This window comes from Meriones unguiculatus, chromosome 10 (assembly GCF_030254825.1).
Source record: "Meriones unguiculatus strain TT.TT164.6M chromosome 10, Bangor_MerUng_6.1, whole genome shotgun sequence".
In the NCBI taxonomy this organism is placed as follows: domain Eukaryota; kingdom Metazoa; phylum Chordata; class Mammalia; order Rodentia; family Muridae; genus Meriones; species Meriones unguiculatus.
The window spans coordinates 40,188,758-40,214,428 of NC_083358.1; the positions used below are offsets into that span (position 1 = coordinate 40,188,758).

The 25,671-nt window shown below is 46.3% G+C and overlaps 1 protein-coding gene across 13 annotated transcripts in view; it reads right to left on the minus strand.

Annotated features, from left to right (window-relative positions):
• The window catches only part of C10H16orf78 (chromosome 10 C16orf78 homolog), a 115,432-nt gene that overhangs the window by 41,245 nt on the left and 48,516 nt on the right, over positions 1 to 25,671 (minus strand). For 6 of the 13 annotated variants that reach the window (XM_060392280.1, XM_060392285.1, XM_060392286.1 and 3 more), the window contains one exon: positions 11,799 to 13,755. The exons of 5 other annotated variants lie outside the window; for them this stretch is intronic. The gene's annotated coding sequence lies outside the window, so the exon portion shown is untranslated. The remainder of the gene's footprint in view (positions 1 to 11,798; positions 13,756 to 25,671) is intronic. 2 more of the 13 variants (XM_060392284.1, XM_060392287.1) reach the window with 2 other exon arrangements.

Below are 25,671 nucleotides of genomic sequence, written 5' to 3' on the forward strand. Positions count from 1 at the left end.
GAAGGTGGGCAGTATGGAGCAAATGTTCTGAAGAGGGGAAACCCCTGGAACAAAGTGACCTGAGTAGGATTCAGCAATGGAAGGGGAGTGAGTGTCTGGCTGCTTTGGAAAGCTGTCTTGGTCTGTTTACTATGGTATTTATAACCGAATACCCCAAATTAGGAAAACTGTGAGCCTTAGGGGTTTATTTAGCTCTGTAGTCTGGGAAGTCTAAGATGAAGAACCAGCACAGGGATGGCCTTCATGCTGTACAACATTATGGCAGAAAGGTGAGCGGGTGTAAGATAAAGAGACTCAAGTGAACGTCTTGAGTTCTGAACAGATAACAGACCCACTCATGACATCTGACCCACTGACCCATGTACCTTCTGACACAGCGATAGCATTGATTTTTCCTGAGAACAGAGCTCTTAAGACCTAGCCACCTCTCAAAGGCCTGGCCTCCTAAAATTGCTGCAGAGGCAAGTCAGTCTCAAATATGAGTTTGGGAGGTAACATCAGACCATCCAAGGCTCATTCATTCATTCATCATGTGAGAACTTCTTGAATTCTTTATGGTCCAGGAACCTCTAAGGATATGAACATAACCTAGGGCAGGTGAAGTGGAGAGTGCCAACTGAAGAAACACAGGGACAGGATACATCAAGTTCAGAAATGCTGCCTGAGAGAAATAGAATACAAGTCCAGACTGGACCTGGGACTGCAGTGAGCACAGAAATAAGCGTTACGGGAGTGGGAAAAGAATGGGAACAATGAGTGTCCCCACCTTCAGCACTGACTGGTCCTCAGGGAAACATTTGCAAGGCAGCATGTCAGTATGATGTTTGTAAAAGCTTCGATTAAACATCAGAGTAACAAGGGACCCTGTTCCTGGCTGGACTGTCCCCAGTCTCAGTCCCTTCTCAGTTTGAGGGAAGGGGATAGGTCAGTGAAGAGAGGAAGCACCTTTGGAACATTCAGCATAGAGGAAACCTTGAGCATGTGCCTTCCTTCTGTTTGCTTCCTTTTTCTCTGCAAACGCTCTGGCAGAGGCTAAGCTGTCCAGCCCCCTGAAGAGCCAAGGTCACAGGACAGGCCTTGAGGCTGAAGAGTCAGAGCTGCACATGCCCTTGGAAGACACCAGGACTTGTCCTCATTCCATGGATTGAAGGAGATCAATGGCCCAAGGGCCCCTAGACTTGTCCAGAAGACATGTGAAACCCAGGAACTCCATCAAAAATGACAAGGCCTGTCCCTGTACATGTGCCCCAAAGGCATCTCCTATCTTGTCTAGTGAAGTAAGTAAATCAGAGTCTCAAATTCAAGAGCAAGCTAAGTGATCTATAGAGGGGAGCTTGTGGGATGAGGACAGCAGGCACCCAACTTCTTCATAGGACAGCTGTCACCTGACTTGAGTGGTCACGGCTTTGTGGAACAGTGGGTATGGTTTAATCTTTCAATTTTTCAAATGAAACCAGAAATCATGATTTTTGTATAAACCTGGTTGAGACCAAATTTTAAAACAAACACTGATGGCAACTCCTGTGGCTGTGCTCAGCACCTCTTCAGCCATACTCCCAGCTAAGAGGCATGCCAGGCAAAACGGCAAAACTCTGAGGCCAGGTTGGGGTCGGGTTGTGAGCATATGTCCCCTGGAGCCTGGATCGCCTGCTTCTCTGTGGAGAAAGGCAAATCTGAGAAATAGGGCTTGTATAAAGGGGTCTTGGGACCCCCAGTCCAGTCTCTGGGGTGCTGATATAAGGTTTAGGTTTAAACAAAGAACAAGAGGTATGTATGTGTGACTAAGCACTGACCCATCACTGTCTCAGCTCCAGTTCCTTAGGGACAGATGTGGTGCCATGTCATTCTTTAAAAAATTTAAAAATTATTTCTTTTGTTTTTGAGATTAAAATATAATTACATCAACTTCCCCTCTCTTTTCTTCCTCCAAACCTTCCCAAATAACCTTCCTCGCTCTCTCTCAAATTTGTGGTCTATTTCTTCATTAATTGCTGTTACAGGCATAACTGTCCATGCATATGTATTCCTGAATATAACCTGCTCGGTCTGTATAATGTTACTTGTCTGCAGGGTTGCAGGGCTGACCACTTGCTTTCAGATAACCGACTGTTGCGCTCTTCTCCCAGCAGACTATTGCTCCCACTCTGAGCATTCCTTAATTGCCTGTCCTCTGTACAGGGCTGAGGTCTCCTGGTCTTTCCCTCATCCACGTTGGCATGCCTGTTACTATTGTCCGTGCTCAGCTCATGTTTAGGCAGTCATATTCGTGAGACTTCACTGGCGAAGCTTCTGACATTACTACGGGACACAGTCTCAGAGCAGAAGTACATCTGCATCCTTTGGCTCTTACAGTCTTCCTGCCCTCTCTTCCACACTGTTCCCTGAGCATTAGGTACATGAGTTGCTTTGTAGATGTAGCCATTGGGACTGGGCTCTACAACTCTGCATGTTGATTGGTTGTGGCTTTCTGTATGGTCCCCATCTGTTGCAAAGCTAAGTTTCCTTGATGAGGGGTTGAGAACTACACTTTACCTGAAGATTTGGAGCTAGGAACCTAAGATGAGAAAGAACGTGAGACATTTGTCTTTTGGGGTGTGATTTTCCTCTTTTCTATCTGTCCATTTACCTGCAAATTTCATGATTTAACTTTTCTTTACAGCTGAACAGTTTCCCATAGTATACATGTACCGCATTTTTATTGTCAAAGTGTGTTGGTTGAAGGGCATTTCGATTGTTTCAGTTTCTTAGCTATTGTGACTAGAGCAGCAATGAACATGACTGAGCAGCCAACTGTAAAGTTGGCTGTCGAGTCTTTGGGCAAATGCCAATGAGTGGTAGACCTGGGTCATATGGTAGATGTATTTTTAGCTTTGTGAGACTTGCCCACACTGATGTCTGTAGGGGCTGTGCCAGTTCAAAATCCCACCAGCAGGGAAGGAGAGTTTCCCCCACACCCCCTCCAGTATTTGTTGTCAGTTGTTTTGTTCAAATGGGTCATCTTTTTTTTCTGATTCTTTGTCTTTTGAGTTCTTCACATAGTATGGATATAATCCTCTGTCAGATCCATAGCTCCCATTCTGTGGACTTCCTCTTCACCCAGTTGCTTCTTTAGCTGTGCAGAAGCTTTCCAGTTTTATGAAGTCTCACAGGTCAATTATAGACTTAATTCCTGAGCAGATGGAGTCCTATTCAGAAAATCCTTCCCTGCACCTATAGCAGGTAGAGCACTGCCTCTGTTCTCTTCTAGAAGTTTCAGTGTTTCACATTTAGGTCTTTGGTCTTTTTGGAATTAGCTTTTTTGTGAAAGATGATAGACACAGCATTATTTTAACTCTTCTGCATGTGGAAATCCAGTTTTTCCAGCACCATTTGTTGAAGATGTGTTCTTTCCCTCAGTGTGTGTTTTTGACATCTTTGTTAAGTATTAAGTGGCTGAAATTATATGGATTGATGTTTGTGTTGTCAAATTTGTTCCATTGGTCTACATGTCTGTTTTTGGGTCAGTAACATACCGTTTTTTTATTACTATGGCGCTGTAATATGTCTTACAATCTGGAATTGCAATCCTTCCAGCATTGTGTATGTGTGTGTGTGTGTGTGTGTTTGTATTGTTTTGGTCAGCCTCTGTGGTTCCATATGAAGTTTAGGCTAGTTTTTCTATTTTTTTTAAAGAATAAGGTGGGGGTTTTGATTGCGATTGTATTGAATTTGTAAACAGCTTTTGGTAAAATGGTCATTTCCAAAGTTTTAATTCTACCAATCCATGAGCAGGGGATGGTTTTCCAAAGTCTCCAGCAGTGGTTCTGACTTTCCTAACATTGCAATCCTTTAATACAGCTCCTCATGTTGTGGTAACCCCAACCACAAAATCATTTTTGTTGCTACTTCATAACTGTAATTTTGCTACTGTTATGAATCATAATGTAAACATCTGATATGCAGGATACCCGATAGATGACTCCTGTTAAAGGGCCATTCAACTCCAAAGGGTCGTGACCTATGGGCTGAGAACTGCTGGTTTAGCATCTTTCTCTATCTCTTTCTTCAGTTTACAGTTCTCATTGTAGAGGTCCTGCACTTCCTTGGTTAGGTTTATTCCTAGATACTTTATTTTCTCTGAGGCTATTGTGCATGGGAGTGTCCATGATCTCTTCTCTGAATGTTTGCTGTTGGCGTGCAGATAGTGATTTATGCAAGTTGGTTCTGTGTCCTGTCACATAGCTGAATTTGTTCATCATTCTAGAAATTTTCTGGTAAATTTTTCGGATCTCTAATGTGTAATTTCATGTCATTTGCAAATAGGGATGGCTGGACTTCTTTCCTGTTTGTACCCTTTTAATTTCCTTCTTTGTCTTATTGCCCCAGCTAGTGCTTTGAGCACAGTATTGAAAAGGAATGGAGACTGTGGACATCCCTGTCTCATTCCGGACTTTAGTGGGGTCGCTTCAAGCTTTCTCCATTTAGGGTGATGTTGGTGGTGAGTTTCTCTTATATGCTTTTATTATTATTATGTTGAAGTGTGCTCCCTCTAGCCCTACATTCTCTAGGACTTTTATCATGAAGGCATGTTGGATTTTGTCAAAGGCTTTTTCTTCATCTATTGAGATGATCATGTGATTTTTGCCTTTAAGTCCATTTACATGGTTTATTACATATTGGTTTTGTTTGTTTGTTCTGTTTTTTTTGAAGTGTATATGTTGAGTCACCCATGTATTTCAGGGAATAAAGCCAAGTTGGTCATGAAGGATAATCTTTTTGATGTACATCTGTATTCTGTTTGTTAGTATTTTATTGAGAATATTTGAGTCTGAGTTCATCAGGAATACTGACCTGTACCTTTCTTTTTTTGTTATTGTTGTGTCTTTGCCTGGTTTTGGTATTAGAGAGACACTGGCTTTCTAGAAGAAGTTTGGAATGCCCCTTCTGAATCTATTTCTTTCCTTTCCTTTCCTGAATAGTTTCAGGACTGACTGTAGAGCTTCTTTGAACAGCTGGTAGAATTCTACTGTGAATCCATATGGCTCTGGAGTTATTTTTTTTTGTTGTTGTTGTTGTTTTAAGCTGTAAGGCTTTTTATTTCCATTTCAATGTCCTTATTTGTTATGGGTATTTTAGGTTGTTGATTTCTTTTTGGTTTAGAATCAATGAATCAAGAAATTCTTCTTTTTAAGGCTTTCCAGCATAATGCAGCACAAAGTTTAAAAATATTACCTGATAATATTCTGAATTTCTTTGCTGTATGCCATAATACTTCCCTGCTCATTTCTGATTGGTTAATTTGTGTCCTCCATTTCTTTCTTTTGGTTAATTGGGCTAAGGGTCTGTCAGTCTTACTTATCTTATCAAGGACCCAATGAATCTTTGTATTATCTTTTGCTTCTATTTCCTTGATTTCTGCTCTGATTTGTATTATTTCTTGCTGTTGACTGAGTTTGTATTTGGTTTGTTCTTGTTTCTCCAAGTTTTTGAGTTGCACCAAGAAATCATTTGTTTGTGCTCTTTCTGTTTTGTTTTGTTTTAATGTAGGCACTTAGACCGATGAACTTTTCTTGTAGGAATGCTTTCACTGTGTCATAGAGGTTTTGTTTTGTTTTCATTTTCATTTAGTTTCAGTATTTTTTATTTGTTTATTGATTTATTTTTTTAATAAATAATCACTAGGTAATGAGTTCTTTAATCTCCATGAGTTTGTTTGTGGTCAATTTTAAGTGTTGCATTGTGGTCAGATAGGATCCAAGGAGTAACTTCAATCCTTTTGAACTTGTAAATATCTGTTTGGTGTCCCAGGATGTGGTCTATTTTAGAAAACCTTTCATGCCCTGCTGTATAGAATGTGTTTCTGTGGAGTATTCTGTAACTATTTGTTAAGCACAATTGATGTAGGATGTCAAATAATGCTGATGTTTTTCTCTATATGTTTTTTGTCCAGATGACTTGTCTATCAAAGAAAGTGGGTATTGAAGCCACCTACTTTAATGTTAATCTGTGTCTTTAAATCTAGCAGTACATTTCCCCCCTGAAATTTGCTGCCCAAAATTTTGGGTGCACATATGTTGAGGATAGTAATGTCACTTTGGCTAAGTGTCCCGCCTCATTTCTGCTGGTTAGTTTTAGTTTGACTCTGGGGTCCCTGAAGAAAGGCCACCAGTGAGGAAGCCAAATGGCATGAAGCCTTTCTTCACCACTGGCAGGGGTATCCCAGGCAGAGAAGTAGAGAACACTCCCCATCTTCACATTGTTTTAGTTTTAAAAGGCAAAAACTGCAGCTGTGGGAAGTACACACCAAAGCAGCTAAGGACATCCACAGGAAAGAAGCAAGCCTTGTTTACAGAGTCATAAATCTAGCAGTTCATCTGTTAGGCTGGTCTTATAACCTGGAGGTCAAGGACTCACTGAATAGAAATGTATGTTTGGTCTAATGTGACCTGTTTACCCAGGACAATTTTAGCACTTAAAGTTCCTTTCTTAAGAAAACTTTCATGCCAGGCAGTGGTGGCACACACCTTTAACCCCAGCTCTTTGGAGGCAGAGGCAGGAGGATCTCTGAGAGTTTGAAGCCAGCCATGTCTATAAAGCAAGTTCTATGACAGCCAGAGTTGTTACACAGAGAAACCCTGCCTCAAAAACAAACAAACAAACAACAAAAAAAGAATACTTTCATGAGGTGGTGTAACTGTAGTTCTGCTGTAGTTCAGATTTCATTACAATCTGAAGTTAATTTTGTCAGATATTTACTTTCTGGTCCCATTTATTGGGAGTGTTTTTGTTTATCCTTTTACTCTAAGGCAGTGACTATCTTAAAGTTAAGGTGTTTTTCTTGCATACAACAGATAGATGGATTTTGTTTCAGTCAGCCTCTGTCTTTTGATTGGAGAGCTGAGGCCATTGATACTTAAGGTTATTAATGACATATGTGTGTTTACTGTGGTCAACGTGTTGATTTTGGGTGTTGTGTTCTCAGTCGCACATTGTTTTAATAACTATGGCTTTGAAGTTCTTTCTGCTGCCTCTCTGCTATGTTCATTTTTTTTCCTCAGCCTAAAATATTATGTCCTGTAATTTCTTTAGGTTTAGTTTGTTGATTATAACAATTTTAGACTGTTTATATCATGGAAAAAATTCTCCTTCAACTATAGTGGACAGTTTTTGCTAGGTATATTAGTCAAGGTTGCCTATCACAGTCTGTTCTAGGCTTCTCTGGCTTTCAGAATTTTCCTTGAGAAATCAGCTTTATTCAGGTAGGTTTTCCTTTGTGTGTGACTTATGTTTTTTCTCTTAGCTTCCAACACACTTTCTTGTCATGTATACGTAGTGTCTGATGATGATAACCATGTCATGGGGATTTTCTTTTCTGGTCTTGTCTCTTTGGTTCTCTGTCGAGATTCTTATACATAGGCTTGTGTCTTGCCTTAGTTTGGGGAAGAAATATGATCTTATTGAAGATGTAGTCTATGTCCTTGACTTGGGATTTTTCTCCCTCATCTATGCATATAATTAAAAAATTTGGGGTTTTCATGGTGTCCCAGATAACCTATATGTTCCTTTTCTTGTGTTTTAAAAACATTTTCCATACCCCTTGCTTTATTGTCTACTTTATCTTTGAATTATAACATTTTATCTTCAGATTGACTCATTCTTTTTATAAGGCTTTCCTTTGAGATTTCTCATTAAAATATTGGGTTTTTCTATTCTATCTTATTTCTAGTTTGAGTCCTCTTCAATGTTTCTACCTCTTTCTTGAATTCTGTGTGGTAAAGTGTCTACCTCTAAGCCAGCTCTCCTTCCATTCTTGCATCAAGAATGTGTTGACCTCCAGAACATCCCTGGACTCACTGCACTGATGCCTTTTTCTCTTCTTGATGCTTCCAAAGCCTGGACACACCTTGCTTTCCCACTGAGAGGAAGTGCCTAAGTGTAGAGTGAGAGTCTCATAATTCTTCATGCATTTGCTACTAAACAGGAAGGGAAACCTTTGCATGGAGGGGGTCTGTGGAGAGGCTGATGAGACACTTAGCAAGCTCACCATGGCTATTCATTCTCTTTTCTGTCTTCCTGACCCATGAACCCAGGGAGGCCAAGTCTCATAGACCCGTTTCCTCATCTAGAAAGTGACACTCCTGTTAGTTTTATGTCACTTGTAGTGGTGTTGGGAGAGCTTACAGAGTTGTACACATGCAGGCTCCAGGATTGTGCTGTGACACAGAGTGCTGGTTCTGGAGGGGACATCTACAGGCCAGCTTGGAGCCTTTGTGCAGGTCTCTTAAGGTCTTGGGTCTGTTTTCTGTAACCCAAAATGAACAGTAGTTCTAACTGTGAGCATTCCATGAGCTCTTTGGATAATGTGCTTACAACTGGGCCAGGCGCACAGCAGATGCTTTGTAAGTGGGGTGGATATGACATAGACAGCACTGGCCTGTGATGGCTGACAATGGGAGTGGTGGGACTGAAAGGCACAGAACAATGACTCTGGGAAGCTAGCGTAGAGCCCACTGTGGCGGCATACAGAAACAATATCAAGCAAGCTCAGCCTCTGCCTCCTCCACGTTCTATCCTGGCCATTTCTCAAAATCCAAGCCAGAGCTGGAAGCAGCATCAGCAGTAGTTCTGGGGGCAAGAGCTTGTCCTGCTGTCCATTCACAGCTCCTGGAGGTGAAGGGAAGAGGTCAATCACAGGTGCTGGGCTTCTTGGTCAAATGAGGGCAATTAGGGCTGGCCACAATGAGCCAGTGCTGCTCTGGGCAGGGCAAGTTGCTTGAAAAATCCTGCTATATTTATTGTGATTAAAACAGAAAAGGATTGGGGACACACAGGCCCCATGCTGCATGGATAGGGTGGGCCCTGTACACCAGCCACTTGTCTGCGGCCCAGCCTGTTGGGACTTAGCTTGGGGTCTTGTCTTGAGGACCCGGTATGGAGCTTTCGTACCAGGTGAGGTGGGAGGGTGGCTCACACACATCCAAAGGTGTGACAGCTCTCTGTCAGGGACCTGATCATAGGTGTGGGAGAGAGGAGGCTACAGTGGGACCCAGGCCAGGGGCATGGCTTGGATGTGGCCTGAGAATATTTGATGTTTCTTGAGCTCTGCCTCTTCTACACCACACATTGAACCCATTTCCAACCAGTATTAGGGTATTATCACCCCTGTTACAGTTGGAGAAATTGAGGACTTTGGTTACTGACACAAGTCCTGTATTGCTAGCAGTGGAGCCCAGGATCCCCCGCTCCCCAGGAAAGCGGGCAGTGCTCTTCTCTTTTAGATACGAGGAGGCTGAGGCTGGGGAAGGGGAGGTGCCACACCCAGAAAGCTGTTAGAGGCTCAAGAATTTAAGCCACAGGGAGCTGCAGAGATAGCTTAATGGTCAAAAGGCCCAGCACCCGCATGGTGGCTCACAACCAACCTTAGCTGGGGATTTACACCCTGTTCCAGGCTCTGTGGGCACCGAATGAATGTGGCGCACAGCTACACATGCAGGCAGAATACCCACGTAATAGAAGAAAAGTGAGAATGTTTAATTGACAAAGTAATTTAAACACGGAGAACACAGAGGTTCCGCTACTGTGTGGAATTAGGGATCTGAGGCTGGGAGAGGAAGGGAAATGTCCTGCCAAATTGCCGTAGATAGGAGAGGCACATTCCAGGATGTCCCCAGGCAACTGTGGCTCTATAGTGAATATCTCAAAATAGCTAGGAGTGAGGAACCTGAATCTCACCCTGGAGAAGTAGAAGATGTGGGTGTGTTAATTACCCGGATAGACTATTATACAGTGTATGCATGTGTGGAAATAACACACCAGACCCATAAATCAATACAATTATGTCCATGAGGAATAGAAGCTATAAAATTAAAAGAAAATACTTTGAATGAGCGTCAGGCTTTGGATCAAGCTAGCTAGCCAAGCTCCTCACAGAGAACCAGTAGCCCCTTCACCATGTGAGTTCACATGTGTGAGTCCACTCACACTAGCACATAGGTTCCTTGAGTGTGACGGCTGAAGCGTGTGGGCCAGCTGTTACTGAGGTCTTGGCTGGGGGGCTGGGGCAGCAGGTACTACGTCTGGGAGAAGAAGGACACTTTTGTGACCGATATAAAGTAAACTTCATATTTCAAAACTGATTTTGAAAAGAAGGAAGCTTCACAGGCGTTTAGCTACTCCCTGTTCCCAAAAGTACTCTACACAGCACTGCAAAGGCTGTGGGCAGTGCTGGGGTCTTCTCTGGCCCCTGGCAGGGGCTGGTGAGGTGCACGTGTATGGATTCAGGGACTAACACACTGGGTCTGGGTCCTGACTCCGCTATAGCGCACCAAGCAAACTGTGAAACCGTAACTCAGGACGCTAAGCATTGGCTCCTGAGATGTGGTCTTAACTCAGCTACAATGTGATGTGCTTTTTTTAAAAAAAGAGAAAATAAATATATATTATGTATACAATGTTTTGTCTGCATTCACACCTGCATGCCAGAGGAGGGCACTAGGTCTCATTATAGATGGTTGTGAGCCACCATGTGGTTGCTGGGAATTGAACTCAGGACCTTTAGAAGAACAGCCAGTGTTCTTAACCTCTGAGCCATCTCTCCAGCCTGTGATGCACTTTCAACAGCAGCAGGCACCTCATGTTGCTAGGAGCCATGACTGGAAAGCAGCCCTGTGGGCAGCGGGCTGAAGCCCGTCACTGTGCTCCATGCTTTTCTGGCTGTGCTCACCAGACACTCAGACCCCACCCCAAGCCTACCACGTGTGCTGGCCACATGAGTGTCTGTGTGGAATATGACTTGGATGCTGAATGATCCCCGAAAGTACGCAGCGTTGGAAGGGACTATACAACATGAAGTGGTCATCAGGTGACAGTGTGTGTCTTGAGGGTGTGTGTGTCTGAGAGTGGGTCTTTCTCCTCCCCCTGATTCCAGGTGTCAGAACATTGCTAACATTGCTTCTTTCATGACAGTTGGCCACTGGGGCCTGCCTTACTAGTGGTAAGAAATGAGCTGCCTGATAGTAGACTCTGAGCCCTCCCCAAACTGTGAGCTGAATAGACCATCTGTCCTGCTAAGTTGCTGTTTCAAGGGAGTTTTGGTGAAGGCACAGTATGGCCCTCAATTGTGGTGCCCACATGCTTTCCTCAAGATACTGAACCTGAGCCATCAGTGGCCCATGTGCTGAAAGCTCCCCTTGTCTGTCTGCCTCTGGCCTCTGTTCTGAGGGCAGCACTGACATCCCATTGGAGGCAGACCGTGGGATGTCCTCGGCCTTAAGTCTAGAGCAATGGCAATTCTGTTAGCCCAAGGGACCTTTGGCTGTATTTGCAGGTGATTTTTTGTTGTCACAGTTTTTCTGGCTGGAATTCCTGGCATCCACAGGTAAGGATGCACAGGACAGACCAGTAGAAAGAACCAGGCCTACGAATGTCAGTAATACTGAGCTAGACTATCACACACTATTGAATAACAGGAGCATGCGCCCAAATGGTTCAAATTAAATATGATAAGGTGATAGTGGAAGTAAGGCCAAACCTATTCCAAGGTGCAGAGGTGAGCAGGCGCAGGCATGTCAGAGGACAGCAAAGAGAATGAGGCCGTATTACTGTCTATCTGCACATGTAACATTGGGGAGACAAATGATTCTTTTCTGAGATTTCCAGTAATTTTGCCTTCTCTCCTGGATCTAGCCATGCCCAAAGCCTTCCACTGTCTGGCCAGAACTAGGCCCTTTCCTCTTGTGCTTGTTTGAGTTGAGCTAATCTGACCACATGGAAGAACACCACAGGCCACACTCACAGTGCAGACCTCCTCAGCCTCTCACCCTTCCACAGCTGACGGCCTACTCCAGGGTGGCTGTCTTCTCTCTCTCCTGCGGCTGGTGCCTTCCGTTAGGGCTGTAGCTGTGGCTGCAGCCATCTCCGCAGCATCGCTACTCGCAAGCGTCAGCGCATGATGGAAGCGCTCCGTCAGCTGGGACTGGGACAGAGATCAGATGTGGTTTGTGGAACAGCTGCCCGAGCAGGGCTGGCGGTTAATTAAAAGCTTCACGGGCTTGGTGATTAACTAATCACAGCATGATGGCAATCGGCGACGATGGGTGACTTCTCTGTTGGAGTCAGCGGAGATGTGGCACGTGTCTGCCTGGGGCCACCCGAGGCGGCAGGAGGTCCGGGAACCCCCACTGTGGCTGTCTCAAGCAAGCCAGCAGGATCCCAGCTTTCTCTCTGCCAACTTTACACCTGAAGGCCCAGGTGGGAGAGGTATGTCCAGTCCTGCGAGGTACCCAGGGGGCGGGGCTGAAGAGGCAGGAGGCGGTCCTTCAACATTTGGAGTGGCATGTGGCAGGAAATGGGGAAGGTGCTGCTCCTGGGGACAGGCAAAAACCTGTGATGAGCTTGGAGGTGGGAGAAAGGACACAGCTCTCTTCATTTCCTGGCAGTGTGAGACAAGACAGGTGTGTGGACAGCTCTGCTTCAAGTGGCCCATGTTGGCAGGGTTTTTAAATTCTCTGCCTCAGTTTCCTTGGACCTGTGAATTTTAGGGTTCACAGGGCCATTGTGAGGAGAGAGCCACACAGTGGCTAAGAGCTCGGGAAATATGTAGAAAATATCAACTGTCAGGGGCGGCTGATAAAGCTGGTAACTGCTTCCTTTGAGGTTACGAAGGTAAGCCACAGCTCTGTCTCTCACTCCCTGTATTCCTTGAATGCAGGAGGCTGGGGACTGACTCGTTCTAGGGTGGGTATTTTCAGCCAGGGCCTACGTGCCAAAGGCTCCATGGCCTTCCAATATGGCACCATCAGCTGGGCACCTGTTCAAAACTGTAACAGCATATGCTATTTTACTATGGAAGGCAGTAAGTATACACACACTTTTGCCAGACTTCATCTTTCCTAACTAAAACTCTCCCCAAACACCTAGTCCATGTTGCTCACCTCTTAAAGGCCCCACCACCTTATAACAGCAATACAGGTGCCTTTAATAAATGGGCCTTCAGGGGACACTCCAGATCCAAACTATGGCAGGTGGGGTCTTTGTCTTTTGTGGCTGGCTTATTTCACTTAGTGCAGTGTCTTCAAGGTTCATCTGTGCTGCAGTGTGTCAGAATTTCCTTTCCAGGCCTGAACAATACCCCATTATATGCTGTACCACATTTCCTTTCTCCACTCACCCCCTGCCAGGCAGTTACTTCCCCTTTCTGCTATTGTGACTGATGGGCTGTGAACATGGGTGTTTAGCCTCTGTTTCCATTAATGCAATATTTTAAAAATAAATAGTATAAGTTCAAGTTCAACAGAAGACCCACATTTCAAAACAAGATGGGATCAGTAAGGACACCGTGAGTGTTGTGAGAGCTTGCACACCCCATTTAGCATCCCTTTACGTGCTGTTACCCCAACCCCAGCCTGGCTGTTGAGCTGCAATCTTCTCAGTTCCTCCCGAGGCCCAGGCAGATGAGTTATGGGGGTGATCATGCGCCTGCCTTCCCTTGGAGTTAGTCTGCTAAGTGGCAAAGCGAGAGGTGAATGTCCCCACTCAGTGCGCCGCAGAGCTCCATAGGGCAGGCTCCACTGATGCCAGAGGCTGTTCAGTGATGCCAGAAGCTGCTTTTGATCTATCTGCCCGTTGGCCCATCAACCAGGTGAACCGTAAGAGAAGCGTGGCCTCCCATCCAAGCAACAAAACACAGTCCAGCTCTCACTCTGAGCAGGCACCCACGATCGTTAAAGTTCTAGGTGACTATTCAGGTCAGGAACTCAGGATCCTCAGGATGAGTACCTGGGGGAAGGCGAAAGAAGCAAGGTAAGATTCAACTTGGCCGTGTGCTTGCTGTGTATGTACATGTGTATGTGTGCATGTGTGCACGTTACCTGTGTATGCCTGCGTTTGCGTGCACGTGCTCATGTGGGCCTGTTGGTGTACACCAGTGCATGTGTGCCTGTGCGCTGAAGGAGCAGTCTCTGCTCCGGTTGTCAGAGAGGCTGCAACAGTCCCAAGGGCAGACTTGCTGCTATTCCGCCACTAACCAGCAGATGGCGAGAGTGCAGCGGGAAAGTCAAGGCTCCAGGCTCTGTGCGGGAGAGGAAAGGGGAGACCCAGAAAAAAAGCACCCTGGGCTGAAGCGGCTGGATGGCAGGGTGGCTCATACTGCAGGCAGTTCTTCACAGTTCTGAGGCAGCTGTCCAGGCACAGCGCTCCTGGCTTGCTGCCTTTCCTGGGATATGGTCAAGGCCAGTTTCTACAACCCCTCCCCCCTTAACCTTTGTGATTTCCCAAAGATCCTCTGTCTAAGTGTATATGCTTCTCTCAAGGGCTGGGACCTGCATCTAAGAAAGGCTGACACAGCTCAGCCATAGCCCAGCCACTAGAGAGCCAAGAGCTGGATGGGGACAGCCCTGCCTTGGTGTTACCCTCCACTGTGACCTTGGGACTCACTGTTCCTCTTGTTGCTACTTTCTTAGCCCAAAGGGAGTTGTGTTTCACCACTTGGCTGACCCAGTGGTCAAAGTGTCCAGAGCAGCACTCAGGGTATTTCCCCATGTCCCCCAACCATGGCTCTAACTTCCCTTCCCAAAGCCTCATGCAGAAATTTCACTCCCTTGTGAGTGCTGACTATGGGACCATTAAGAAGTGATTAGATCTTAAGTTCTTTAACTCTGGGGATACATTATGGTCCATCATCTCCAGTTATGGGTGCTGCTGTTTGGAGGTCCTTGCTAAATGTCCATGTCCATGTCAAGCTTTGGGGCTTCTGGTTCTAGCATGTGAGTGGAAGGAACTTCTAGACCTGTCCTCCAGGCTGTTCTGTGTAGTGGCGGGAAACCACTACAAGTGTTTTTGCTAAGTGCCTACGAGATGGGATTAAACAGCACCACAATCACCAGACCAGGAGATCCGAGGCCTGGTCGGAGGAGTTAAGTGCCAGCATAGGCCAACACAGCAGGAATCAGCTGCAAGACACCATCCAGTGGCACAAGCGGCAGGGCAGAATCCTCCCCAGACAGAAGAAAGGAGATGTGGGGGCACAGGAGATACAGCCTCACCCAGAACAGTGGTGTCCCTTCATGAAGCTGGAGGGAGGTGGGTTTGATGCACAGCCCTAGCAGGAAACAACGTCTCTGGAGCTGAGGCCTAGAAGCTGGCCCGGGGGGCCTAGGATGCCCTGCCGCAGAAACAGAGTCCCAAGCATACCGAGATGTCGATTCTTCCACTTTTGCTGGCTGACGGTGAGGCTTGCAGAGGCCTGTGCACAGAGCAGGCTCATCCCTCTCCCAGAACCGTGAGAGAGATGCCTAAATCTAATCAGTTAATCTAGACTCCTAGAAACAAGATTAAATTTTCAAATAAAGGCAAACTCTGACAGCTAAGGAATAAATCTTTTATTTAAAAAAGAGACAAAGCCATTCAAATGCAATCAGCAGTGACAGATGCAGGCAGAGGGCTGACTCTGATAGAACAGGCAGCAGGATTGGCTCCCTCTAGGTGACATATCACAGAGGGCAACCTGAAGGACAGTCTGTGAGTGTTAGCAAACAGTGGGGCCTGTGCATCTGTTTCCCTGTTGCTTGTTGGCCTGAGGTGCTGAGAGTGACAGTGTCCTCAGGAAGATGCTGCTGTAGATGGGAAGGAATCATGGTCCCATGCCACCTATCTAAGCTGCCACAAGAGGGCAGGGATGAAGGGGACAGAATCTTCTGGAGGCTTCCTGACCACCAGAAAAGCCCTGTGGGATAGGTAGGTGGCTGTGAGGGCAGAAGGAGGAGAAGCCTAGAGCAACCTTTGTCTCAGCCACTGTGTGGACATGTCCACTTCCCAGATACTGCCCATCCCCTACCTGGTCTTGGTTCATCCTCTCCAGCAGGAGAAAGCTCAGAAGGAGCAAGTGCCTGCTCAAGGCTGCATAGCTACTGGATGGCAGAGCAGAGACTCAGGCCAAGGCAAGCAAGCTCCAGTGCCCCTGTGTCTGGCACTTCTCAGTTCCCAGACACCCTAAGATGGCACCAGCTTTGTGAAAAACACTGACACCTCATTTGTTCTAATTCAGGCAAAGAGGATGCTTTCTGCTAAAATCCTCAATATCACCTCCTCTGGGAACTCTTAAGATGCCTGCTACCTGACCTCTTCACAGCAGCATAAACCCAGCTGCCACCATTTGCATATATTCTCCAAGGACACAGTGCCCAGGAGGACAATTCATAAATCCACCTCTTGGAAAATAGTTCATAGGATGCTACAAACAAAGCAGGGCTTGGTTAAATAAAGCTAAAGAGTGCTGCTGACTCTAGTCTGCTTCTTTCGAAAAGAGTGGTTCTCAACCTTTGATAGCAACTTCTTTGAGGGTTGGAAGACCCTTTCACAGGGGTGACCATCAGAAAACACAGATATTTACACTTTAATATCAGTAGCAAACTTACAGTTACGAAGTAGTAATGAAAATAATCATGGTTAGGGGTCACTACAACAGGACAAACTTAGGAAAACTGAGGAGGAGTAGAATGGGGGAGTGGGAATGTGGGGGACTGGGAGGAGTAGTGGGAGGGGAAACTTTAGTCAGGACATATTGTATGTGTCAGGATATATCGTGTATTGAAGAATTAACAAAGAAAGTGGCAATGTTAGGAAGTCCGAGAGCAACTATTTCAGAGTCACACAACACATCAGAATATTAAAGGCTTGGAGAAGTCCCGAGGGAGGGAAAAACCCTTACTGTTTAGTCCAGCATCTCACCAAGTACATAGACATCAAGTTTTTCTCAGGATATAATACCACATCAGTCTGTATTTTGGTTTGATGTAGTGTGTCCCCACAAGGGTTGACGTGTTAGAAAACTGGTCTCCAATATGGTGATCTTAAGAGGTGATGTGTCCTACAGAGGTGGGGCCTAGAAAGTCATTGGGTCACTGATCTCAGAAGGGACTCCAGTGGTCCTGGTGGTATTGAGTTCTGGTGAAAGGAAGTTGTTTTAAGAATGAGTTTAGTCATTCCCAGCCTGACTCCCTGCCTTGCTGCATGCATGCTTTTCCCATAGCATGCATATGCCATGATGCCATCTGCCTAGGTGGTGAAGCCAGGGTCTTTGCCAGAGCTGGCACTTTGCTGGTGGGACTTCTGGCCTATAGAATTGTGAACCGAATCTCTTTTCTTTACAAGGTAGCCTGCCTCAGAGAGCTCCTTAAAGGAATGAAAACTGACTGCTGCACTGTTTAACAAGGAGCCCCTTTGAGAAATGTTGGCCCAAAGCTCTCTGCTTCTCCAGAAAGCAAACTGGTGCATGGAATTCTATCATGAAATCCTTGAAGCAGTTATCTGCATGTTGGCAAAACTGTACGTGGCCCTGCTTCCCTACTTCAGAATGAGCCTCCTTGGGAAATTTGCTGAAGGCCTTCACACTCACATATATGATGGTCATGCACACAATACTGAACTGATTTCCTGGCTCATGGTTCTTAAAGTGTGTCAGGCTTTAAGTTATCTGCTAAGGTGTCTGATGTGTTTGGAGGCATGCTCTAACCTTGTAGGATGGGGTAAAAATGTTTGGGGAAAGGCTGCAAAGGGGCCAAACACACTCCTTGTCTTCAGTCTGGAACCTTCTGGGTTGTGCTGTCCCATGATCAGTGCATGGGTGAAGTAGAGCTGGAGAGCAATGAGAGGCTGGGTGGGGAGAGGCTCTTCTTCTTCCACAGCCCTGCAGCTAGCTTCAAGTCTCTCATCACTGCAGTCTTCCCGCAGCCAGCCTGAAGAATGCTGATGGAGGTGTCAGTAGACTCTTGCCTGGTACCAGTCTTCCCCTTCAGGGGACAGCAGTATGGTGGAGTGGCCTACATCTGCTTTAGCTTGTATGTATCACACAGAACAGGTCCCTCCCACATCCAGGGTTGCCATGGCCAAAGCCTGGACTAGTAGAGGACATCGTCTTTTTAGTCATGTGGAATATGGGACCTAGCTACGACATTTGCTATCAAAAGGACTTTTATGGAGAGGAAAAATCTCCTTGGACCACTGATAAAAAGGTATGACAGGAGCTGCTGGCAGCTATACTGAGTTGTGTGGGGAGCCTGTCTGGGAGAGAGCCTCCATGAAGAAATGAGTGATAGACAGCCCAGGTGTCCCTGGGAAGCTGCTGAAGTCTGCATCCTGCTGTAATCCAGCCTTACAAACAGGAGCTAGTGCCTTTTGATCTTGCTTGACATCGGTGAGCCCTTTCTGTTCCTTGTAGTGGAAGGAACCCTAATTTCCCTGTAAAAATATTTCAGGGGTGGGGGCTGGACAGAGACATTTCATTGGTCAAGATCACTGGGTTCTCTTTTAGAGGACTTGGGTGAGAGTCACAACACCCACATGGTGGCTCACAACCACCTCTAACAAATTGCAGGGAATCCAGTACCCTCTACTGACCCCTGAAGGCACCAGGCACGTGCACTGTGCACAGGCAATTATGGAGGTGAGACACCCATATACATAAAATAACAATTTTTAAAAATCCTTAGGCTTGGGCAAGATGGCTAAATTAGAAACTCCAGCAATGTGAAGACAGTTCTGTGTGTGTGTGTGTGTGTGTGTGTGTGTGTGTGTGTATGTATGTATGTATATAGTCACCCACTCACCTATCTACCTATCTATCTAATCTGTCATCTATCATCTATTCTCATATCTACATATGCTGAGGACTGGGTTCTGACCAGAGGCATCTGAACAGAGGTAACGTGTGCCTCTCCAGGCTTAGCTCAGGAAAATCTCTGAGGGTTTGCTCATGAGTTTCCTCCTCTATAGTGATGTGACAAACAGCAACTATAGATGCCAAGTCAGAAATGTGGCTAACCACATGAGAAAAAACCCACCCATCCACTAAGTCCCAAACCCCAGGGCTTTGCCTATAACTGATGTTTCCAAGAGTGGGCTTTGATGGACTTTAAGTAACTTTTCCTTTTGTCTATCTGTTCACATCCTACACAAACTCTGGATAGCTGTCTGGGAATGACACTGCATGTCCTCTGGATGGGAGGACAGAAGATATTCTAAAGGGCGCAGGGTGATTAAGGCAGAATAAGTTATGGCAGTGTGTCTGCCCTCAGTCCGTGCCCCTTCTCCTCCCCGAGACACAGCACCCACTCCCACTCTTTGCCTCTCTGGCTCACACAGAAGATAACAGGCACCTGCTCTGTCCGTGGTGCTGACCCCCCCCCCCCCCCCCGCAGTCCCTGCATTAAGCATTCAGCCTATGCATTATGTTTTCTTGGTTAATCTTTTAACTCCTCCAACCAATATTTTTTTTTTAATAAAAGGAGAATACCTTTCTCACTGGACTGCTGAAACAAGTAGGAAGAAAGCACCGAGGTGCTTTCTTGTGACTGAGGTGTTCTTGTAAGCCCTCCCTCCTCTTCACCTTCCACTATCAGATGAGAAGCTGACAATTTCATATTCAGGTAGACTGACTTTAGGGGCCAGATTCTCAGTCGTGGTGGTTTGAGTGAATTAAAAAAAGCAGACTCTAAGAGAGATTGTCCCTTATAATTCTAGCTGTGACAGGCAACAGAAGGCTACAGGATGTTTTAAAAATTTCAGAGCAACTTGTGGCTTGACAGAGTGTGACTTTGCCTCATGTTTCTCCTGCACAGGGGTTGGTGGTTCCCAGCTCTGTAGGAAAAAGGGTTAGCCTTCTTGCCACCCACTGGTCCTCATTTTTAAACATTATGTTAACTAGATACACTGTAGTAATTAAGGAACAACAAATTCAGATCCTCTGGTTTAATTAATAAAATACATTCAGAAGTGATTGTGCAATAAAGACAGTATTAAGCCTCCCAGTTTGCTGGGGAAGCCTATGCTTTTGTTAGTCTGTGTGGTCCCGCTGCTCTCTAATGTGTGGGTTTTTTGACTTTTTGCCAAAAAATTACAGACTCAGATGTTATTCTTGTGAACCCTGCAACAGGAGCTGTTTTTTTTTTTGTTTGTTTGTTTTTTGTTTTTTGGAGGGGGGAGGTTGCTATGTGGCTGGCTTCAAGCTTACATTCTTCCTTTAAGCTCTTCAAGATGTGTGCCACATAGCTCAGGAGCCTTCTTTTTGAATGGATCTCGGGAGCTTACCCACCCTGATTCAGTTCTGGAGTTCTGATATGCTGAAAGGGGGAAAGCATAAAGACCTTGCCTAGGGCTTGGCTCAGTCCACACCCAGGAGACGGAACTCATAATTGCATTGCTTTCACTGTGGATGGGGACCTGGAGCAATAAGAGTCACTGTGTGTGTGAGGGTGCGTCTGTGTGTGCTGTCTGCACATGCTTGTGAAACTGGAAGCTTGGCTTTTTAATGAGAAAAAAAAAGTGCCAAGGAAAGCAGTCCATTGTCATACTTTCTGCTCATATGCTCACCAGTTATTGTTTAAATCAGGTGTTTGATGGGGAGAAAGCTGGAGGCAGGCAGTTAATGGGCTAGTCTTGATGACACTGACTTCTTACCATGATGGCTGCTCGGATGTTACCTCCCAGAGGTTTCATTTAGGTCCACAGAAATCAGAACCCTCTTTTGCTCCAGATTGCTGTTGTTGGGTGGCGCTTGTCTTGCCTAAGACCCTAAGCCAGCATACTTCTTTCCTGCTCTGGGGGTTAGTGGCAGTTAAGTCTGCATCCTTGCTGTGGTTGAGCCTTGAAAGGCCATCTAGCCATCTGGCCATTGTGCCAGGTTGCTAGGTTACTTCTAGAAGTCTGTGGATTTGGAAGATGACCACAGACAGTTCAACAGCTCCAGATGACTGTGCTGATATAGTGAGGGCCCAGACACTTCCTGATGGCATTCAGTCCACTCATCCCACCAGCAAGACAGAATACTGTCACCATGGGGAGAGGAGGCAGGAGATGAGGGGTCAAAGGAATGTGAGGAGTGTGTTGTCTATGGGCACTAGAAGAGGTCTGCACCCTATACTCAGGATCTCTACCCATGTCTCAGACCAGGGAAAATGTGCTTAGCATTGCCTCATTTCACCAAGGAATTGTTACAGAACACACAACTCAGGTAAAGAGGTAGAAGAAGAAGCCAGGGCAAAAAAATGCATTAAGATCAGGGAGATAAAATGAGGTCAAAGTGTCACTGATTAACCTCACAGAGGGTAAAGGATTAGGCTAGTGTTGAAGCCCTCCCAACCACAAAGCCCCAGCAGTCATCTGTAGTGGAACTGAGCCTTCCAGCAGCCAAAGCTTAGGTAAAAACAGGATTGGCTCTGGCACTCTGAGGCCATGTGGCAAGTCTTCCAAGAAGGGACAGGCAGAGAGAACTCTTGCAGGTATGGATGACCTGCAGGCATGGAGAAAGAATCCCTAACGGTCTACTGGGCTTCCTGGAGGGGGCAATACTCCAAAGGGTCCAGGGAAGAGACCACTGCAGACAGCATTTGCTTTGTTTTTCTGAGACAGGTTTTACTCTTTAGCCCAGGCTGATGCAGAGCTCATTATGTAGCTCAGGCTGGCCTAGAACTCACAGCAATTCTCCTGCCACAGCCCTCCCTCCCCCAGAGCTGGAATTTCCACATGAGAGCTACATGCATATATGGAGACAAGGTTTTGCACAGAACAACTGGTCTCTGTGGGGCTTTGCAGAGAAGTCCTTGTGTGGTGGGGGAGAAGGTCTCATGTATGATATCTGAGAAGTGGCCACATCAATATGAGACATGCTTGGAATAATTATCTACTGCTGTCTAACAGTGCAGCTGAAACCAGTGTCTTGAGAGACAGCATAATGGACACCCCAGCCTCTGCTTGAGGCAAGTTCAGGACCGTGGCAGGGGTGTTTCTCACTCGGGCTGCCTTGAGAGCCTACAGGTGCCATGTTACTTGGGCCACTGTCGTTCTGAGAGTGGGTGGGGCAGGGGGATCCCTTTCATCATGGTTCACTCACAAAGCTGACATATCAGTTCTAGCTGTCCATGGCCAGGAGCCCTGAGGTTGTCAGCCTGTGGAGTTTGTCCCAATGTGGCTGCCATGTCCTCGTGCCAGCTGCTTCTCTCGTGAGCCATCAGACAGAAAAGTAGTCACAGGCTCTTTATGACCAATTCTTGGAAATCACCCCCTACCATCTGTACTCAGGTCAGTTCTCCATGTGGGGAGAGGGTCTGTGGAGGATCACCCAGGGGAAAGCACAGCAGTGGCAGTCATTTTAGTAAATATGAGCCAGAAGGAGCTGGTGTACATGGGATGCAGTGCTGGGTGAGGTTGCCTCTAGCTCACCATTGCTGGTGAAGACCCGGCTCTGAGAAGTTGTGTGAGTGGTCCAAGACCACGCAGCAAACTAGGGCTGGAATGCAAGAGTCCAGGACACATTCTCTTGACTGCATTTCCAGACACTTAACACTACTTGTCTCCTCTGCTCAGGAAACCAAGCCAGAGAGCCTAGGAGTGGGCTGAAGAGGCCCTGTCCTGTGTGTTTCCTGCCCAGTTCCAGGTCTGCAGGCCAGGTGTGGAGGTTTGCTATCTTGAGGAGGTTTGAGGACTCTGCCTCTCCCTGATTTATGATCTAAGTGGGTGTGGTGGTTTAATGAAAACGGGCCCATAGGAAGTGACACAATTAGGAAGTGTGGCCTTGGAAGAAGCGTGTTGCTGGGGGTAGGCTTTCAGTGCTCTCTGGATGTAGTGCTCTTTGGATGCAGAACTCTCAGCTACTTCTCCAGTTCTATGTCTGCCTTCATGCTGCCCATGGACTAAACCTCTGAACTGTAAGCCAGCCCCAAAGAAATGTTTTCCTAGGAACTGCTGTGGTCACAGTGTCTCCCTAGGACAGTGGGTGAAGGGCATGTCGACTTTCTCAGTTCCTTCTGTACCTTCACCCTTACTGATGGCATCAAGAAGCATGCTTCTTTTGTGCACACATGAAAGCAGCTGGGCCGGGACTGATTGTCTGTGGTAAAGCTGGGGCCTCACCCACCCTACAGCCAGCTGGCTGCCACAGTTCCAATGTCTCTCGAGAGAACATAATGAATGGAGCGAATGCATTAGCCAGCTACTAGGAGGAAGTGTTTTAGGTTGTTAAGCTACAAAGTGAAGTGGTTTGTTTCAGGATTCTGAGGCTCCCAGCTGAGATGGAGTGGTCTGTGGCTCTGGGCCTATGGCTGTGTAGTGGGTGGAGCAAAACCGTCTATCTCAAGGTAAAGAACAAAGATGAAGAAGGTGGAGAGACTAGGATTACACAGTCCCCTCTTCAGGAACAGGCCTGCAGTGGCCCAAGGACCTCCCACAAGGCCTCGCCTTTAAATGGTTAAATACCTTCCAGCAGCATCATCCTCAGGACCATGTCTTCAGCATGTGCTCCTGTGGGGGACACCCAAGAACTAAACTACACTGGACACATGGGTCCAGACTGGCCAAAAAAATTAAATCTGTTTGACACAGCAACTTCCTCACCATTATGTCTATACCTCTGCTGCTGGTCCCACTGACTCCCAGTAGCTCCATCTGCTCACTTTATCCACCAGAGCCAAATGTTCCCCTTCATGCCTTTTCTCATTGTGCTTTATGGGCCTCTTTACTACACCTTTTGCTTTCATGCTGGTGCTATATTTATATGCAGGGTTTATAAAAACAATTACAGAAGGGAATGGTGGCATATCTCTGTACAACTGTGAATTTGAGGCTAGCCTTAGCTACACAGTAAGGCTCTGTCTCTCATTAATTAGCCAATCAAAACCAAATGAGGTGCCAGGGCTCCTCTCTTGAGCAACTTTCTTGCTGCTGGAGGTTTGCACTTGACGGCCTGTTGTGGTGGGAATGGTAACAACCCTCATGGGAGACATGGTGGCAGTATGAACAGTCTTAGGATGGAACTTGGCAGACAGGGCATGGAGTGACATCCTTTCCCTATTGCTCACTGAGCTCCGCTGAGCCTGTATTCTGGTCCTGTGACCAGCTGTTGCCTCCTCAGGCCTATGCATCCCTAATCCTTTTGCTGGAGCTACTTTTTCTGCCTGTTGGCAGGCGGCTCCTTCCTGCTCTTGGGTCCTGCCTATCCCTACCTTGCCCTACACTCATTGCTGTAATACCTATTTCCTAGTGGCCCTTAGCAATTTCAGAAGTAGTCCTTTGAAAAGTTTGTCCCACTGTATGTGTGACCTTTGCCCTCTAGGACAAATCTCTCCACAAGCTAGAGTCTGTTCATCTTGGCTATTCTTGCTTCTTATGTCATGGGCCATACACGGATGCTCACAGGTGAATACCTATCTTTTCTGGGTGGGGAGTCTTTGCCCTGCTCCTAGTGTCTTGTCTTAGCACGGAGTGTACCATGTATGGGCTAAATTAAAGGGATCCCTGTCTGGCATATTACTTGCCTTTCAGAGGACAGCCTGTGTGTTTCTGTCTCTCTAGCACCTTGAAGTGAGGTGCTGGGAGGGCATCTGATTCAAACAGAATCTTCTAGAAGCACCGTGAAGACCTTTGGTTTCATCCTTGGGTGTGTGGGGTGGGGTGCTGTGGAAGCCGGCATTGGAGCTGGCATTCTCGGTCTGGGTCTGGATGGTGAGAGTGCAGAGGTCAACCTCACACAGTCGACGTGTTGATGGAAACCAGAAAGACCTGCTTCCCATGCCAGGTGTCAGAGGAGCGGCACAATATCATTCTGACACTTGAAAATTGCAAATTTGAAAGGTTCCTTCTCACCTGCCAGTTCTGCAAGCCTACCTTGCATAGACAGATTCCAGACTTTGCCCCAAGGCTATATTTCCCAGGGCCCCAGAATTAGCCAACAGGGGGTCCTCTGACCCCATCATGGCAAAGCCCCCCAAGTGTCTCAGGCTTGGAGTTTGTATCTAATCAGGACATTGCCAGTTATAAGTGGCTTTGTTACCTGAAAAATGCTGGGCTTGGTTGCATCAGCAGTAACCAGGATGCTGTCCTTTCTCATCTACTCTGTCTAGAGACTCTCCAAGTGAAGGGGATGGGTAAGAGGACCCATGAACCTTAGACTCATTCTCTAATTTACTCAGGAACATTCAACATACTTCATCCCAGCCACTCATTTTTCCTCAAGCCAGGCACATCCCTGCCTCAGGATGCTGGCACTGGCTCCTGCAAGTGCCTGGAGATACCTTCCTTCCTCTCTACAGCTGCTGCTTCGCTCCCTGACCTCTCACAGGGTTTGGCTCACATTTACTTTCTTTGTTCAAAATGGCAATTTTCAGCCTTTTTATATTGCTTGCTTTCTTCTAGTGTAGTTACTACTCACTCTAGCTAGTAGTTATTCATTACTGCTATTTCTTGAGAACCCGCTTGAATTCCTATTTGGTTCACTGGTAAATCCCGGAGTCCTATTGCATAGTCACAGATGAGTTTGTGGGACAAATGAGTGAAGCAGATAGGTAAATTAATCCAGCATTCTGACATTGGGCATGTAGCAGTGAATGAAGCTAAAGACCTCTGAGTGTCTGTATTTCCCTTTTTGGCAGAAGGGAAGTGAGTCATTCCATAAAACTAAAAGAAATCCTGACACTTGCTAGATCACCAAGCCAGTGCACAAACACAGAGATGTGTGAGCTGACAGCTAACTTGGATAGGGCCACAAGGGCCACAGTTCTACCACATTATGGGTGGCTCTCATTGTAGTCTAGGGAAGACACAGTACTCTCCAGCTCCACTGTTAGTCACTAATACAGGTAATGCCTGTAAAGTTCATACCCAATAAGCAATTGAGAACAGACTAAAGAAAAAGATTTGAAGGAGGTA